This window comes from Myotis davidii, unplaced genomic scaffold (assembly GCF_000327345.1).
Source record: "Myotis davidii unplaced genomic scaffold, ASM32734v1 scaffold399, whole genome shotgun sequence".
Classification (NCBI taxonomy): Eukaryota; Metazoa; Chordata; class Mammalia; order Chiroptera; family Vespertilionidae; genus Myotis; species Myotis davidii.
Genome location: NW_006292094.1, coordinates 2,299,157 through 2,303,144, shown reverse-complemented (window position 1 = coordinate 2,303,144; position 3,988 = coordinate 2,299,157). Strand labels below are relative to the sequence as shown.

At 41.6% G+C, this 3,988-nt stretch overlaps 1 protein-coding gene across 4 annotated transcripts in view; it reads right to left on the bottom strand.

Annotated features, from left to right (window-relative positions):
- The window catches only part of CREBRF (CREB3 regulatory factor), a 46,942-nt gene extending 43,643 nt beyond the window's left edge, over positions 1 to 3,299 (bottom strand). For 3 of the 4 annotated variants that reach the window (XR_001514130.1, XM_015565097.1, XM_015565098.1), the window contains exon 1: positions 3,279 to 3,298. The gene's annotated coding sequence lies outside the window, so the exon portion shown is untranslated. Of the gene's footprint in view, positions 1 to 3,278 lie in introns of all 4 variants that reach the window. The other variant, XM_015565099.1, reaches the window with a different exon arrangement.
- Between the last annotated feature and the right edge of the window lie 689 nt (positions 3,300 to 3,988).

The following is a 3,988-nucleotide window of genomic DNA, read 5'->3' as shown; positions in this document are numbered from 1 at the left end:
CACAACTTCAGGGGGCAGATGCTCAACGCAGGACCTGCCTCCTGTTGGTCACTGTGCTCCCACAGGGGGAGCTCTGCTTAGCCACAAGCCAGGCTGAAGGCTGCCAGCACAACAGTGGTGGTGGGAGCCTCTCCCGCCTCCTCAGCAGTGCTAAGGATGTCCGACTGCAGCTTAGGCTTACTCCCCGCTGGCAAGTGTACATCCCCCAAGGGGTCCCAGACTGCGAGAGGGCACAGGCCGGGCTGAGGGCCCCGCCCCGTGCACAAATTTTTGTGCACTGGGTCTCTAGTGAACAACATAAACTGATAAACAAAAACAGATCCAGAGACAGAGAAGCATTGATCAGACCGTAAATACCTCAGAGGGAAGGTAGGGGAGGGCGGGGGTAAGAGGGAGAGATCAACCAAAGGACTTATATGCAAGCATATAGGCCTAACCAATGGGCACAGACAACAGGGGGGTGAAGGCATGAGTTGGCGGTATGGGGGGTAATTTGGGGATAAGGACACATATATAATAACTTAATCAATAAAGAAATTTTTAAAAATAATAATAATTAAAAGAAAAAAGGGCCAGTTTTTAAAAGAAGGGTTTTGTTTTTGTTTTTTTGAGCAGATGGTGATTAATTCCTCCCTTCTAACCAAGAAAAGTCCAACTTCTCTACTAATAGCAGACTGACTTTGTTACCTTCCAGATAAGCATCACCTATTTAAACTGCTCAGAAGCACTAAAAAGCGTCAGGCACAGTGGCAAGCACCAAGCACCGGGGATATAAAGAAGCTGACTCTGACCTTAAGCCCATGTTAAATGGGTAGAGAAATACTGTAGAGTGGGGCAAATGCTAAAAAGATTAGTACTGAGAGGCAGTACGCTAAGGGAAAGGGAAATCCAGATTGCAGAGGTGGTTTCAATCAGACTGAAGTATAAGCAGCCCCAAGTATTAGCATATTCAAAGTACAATAACAAACAATTGTCCAGTATCTGTGAGCGAGAGACCATCATTAATCCCTACCATTACGAATTAATTGAGTTACTCATAGGCCCCCAGCCAACAGTAGGTTAACTAAAACTAGAAACAAGGTTAAAGGCCATTTAATGAAACAGTTTTAATGAATACGTCATTATAGTCTCCTTTCTAAATTCTCAGGCTTGCACTTGAAATCCAGTTCACGTCAACAAAACTGGCAAAATAACACATTAAAACAAAGCCGAAAGCTACCCATGAAAAAGTATTGCCTATGTAATATTTTTAGGTTATGGTATATCTCTCCTTCATTTTCCAAGGGAGGGGAAGGGGGGCAACCTGTGTCTTTTTAGGTTCTATTTGAAAAAGTATCCTACCCTACAAACATCTCAGGCACTGACATAATCAATGTGGCTTCCAAATTAACTTTATGACATTTATATGTGCCAAGTGTGTTGACTAGGGATTTGATTAACATCTCTTAACCAGTTAACTGCCACGATATTTTGAATTAAAAAAAGGTCCACCGCTTGCGTCTATAGACGCTTATGGCGTACCAATGGTTAAAACAGCTATACATGGTTTTGTAAGGAATGATATGCTAAATGCACTTTTAAACCTCAATAAGATATACCCTTGAATACATTAAGGTTCTTAAGTATCATATCTTAAAGACAAAGTTTTTTCGATCAGAACGCATTTCTTAATTATAACTTATTAATATTCCAACATTTGCGTTAAATGTTTTTTTCATGAAAACAACTATTTGCAAAGGAAATAAAAATAGAGAACACAATATTGCCATGTGCTCTAATTCTAAAAACTCTTCAAGGGGTGTGCTTTAAGATATGCACACTACGCAAGTGCTCAAATATTAGCGCAAGTCATGTTCTGAACATCGAAGTTCTCCAAACCCAATGACTGACTGATGTCTTGGAACAAGGGTTGACACTACAGCCTTTGACCACAGATTGTTCTTATAAATCAAGTTTTATTGGAATATAGCCCCAAACATACAATCTATGGCTTTTTTCATGCTACAGTTTGCAGTTGAGTCCTTGTGACAGAAATGATATGGACCACAAAGCCTAAGTATTTACTACTTGATGTCTGTTGATCCCCTATAGTAGAATCAGCAGAACCAATGATCTGACAAATGTATGGCTAGCCTAAGAGTTTATCTATCCCAGAAGATGAACCACTGAATACAATGAAAAAGAATTCTTCCCCAAAACATCCAAATAGAAACCCACATGGAACAACCTCTACTAATTCAAAGTCACACTGTCAAACTTAACTAAAAACTAAACTTTAAAGGCAAAGAGTGAATTTAGTTCTCTTAATCTTTTAACATCTGTGCCGTGTTCGTAGAATCGACATACAAATTCAATGTACTTCTGTTGTGTGTACTCAGTTAAGCACCACGAGGAACCATATTAGTTACTCCTTTCCTTCTTACGCTGACATCCAAGAACCCACCCACCATGAAGGAAGAAAACTATGTAGGACAGAGTCTCTGTAAAAGTCTGCGTTCACCTGTTATGACGGAGACTGGGATCATGAGTGTAGCAAATCGCTTCTTCTGGATTCATTTAGTCTCTTCTATGCTTACTAGCCTAAAAATTCCAAAGCTGCTGTAGCAGTCATATAAAAGAATTACACCCAAATAACTACTGCTGGATCTACTTGCCATTCTTAGAATAAGAGAAAAAACAAGCTAATATTTTTTACTTGCTGTTATATTTAAGAACTGAAGTCTATCAAATAATCAGGATACATTTTCACATATTCTTAACAATCATGTCAAATTAATATAGACATCAATAAATCATTTACCAATTATTACTGTTCTCCAGTTAACAAAATAGGAGATGATGCAAATTCCTAAATAAATACAGTCAACTCCTGAATAGCCCCTGCTATTCAAGATATGATATATCTAAGGTGTGTTCCCACCACCCCTAAGTGCTTAACCGAAGCAGCATCAACAATCCTGATACCCTTGACAATACCAATGCAGTCACAGCTTGTAAGCTGATGTTAACATAAAGCTAAATTAAGCATTTCACAAGGCCAACATGATGCCAAAATAATCACGAGACAAAGTAAAATTAGTGATTTTCTAATTACAGATGCCATTTCCCCTTTCACCATTTTTTTTTGGTGTTTTTCCTGACTATTTTGGATTAAAAGACAAGAGGGAAAATATTTAAAAGTATGAGACAACCAGTTTACCACAGATCACAAGATTTATATAGACGTCTTAATTCTGCTTTTTTAAAAGAAAAAGTCAGATCTTGATCCTGTATCTCACCTGTAGAATATTCATTCACAAGACAAAATCCTAAAGAACCTTCAAACCTAAACACTTTCCTCAAGGCTCAGTTTTCTCATTAGCTTCATTTACATGAGCTGCCAATGTGAGGAGAAGCAAACACCGGAGGGCCTGACCTTTAGACGTATTCGGGTTGGGGGGTGGGGTGGGGGTAAATAGAAATCCCGCCCTTAACTTTCTTTGCTTTTCTAGTCCTGGTGTTCTCTGTGCAAAATCCAGAAAAGCAGAACTTCCTCCTCCCTGCCTGCCTCTATCTGAGGCCTGGTGCAGACATTCAGACCGCTACTTAGCCCAGTACCTTCTTAAGGCAGTCTCAGAGCTCAAGTCCGCTCAGAAAAAGCAAAAGGTTTGCTTTCTTGGATTAAAGGAGGGCAATTAGGGGGGCTGGCGGCTGAGCTTGTCAGGAAGCCTAGGGCCGAGAAAGGGGGAGAATCCGGAGACTGAGCTCCATCCAGTCCCAGGAACCACCCCCAGGGACTGCTGGACTGCCCTCGGTACTTCCCTGCCTCCTCCGCTCGGGCGGGGAGAGCGGCGGGTCAGGGTCAGGCTCCCCTGAGCTATTTCCCGGTCCAATCGGACTCTTATTCGGACACCCGAAACGCCCCCGGCCCGGCCCGGCTCCCTCGCCCTTTGCCCTGTCTCCTCTCCTCTCAGTGACCCACCACCACTGGTCCCCTCCCATCTAACAT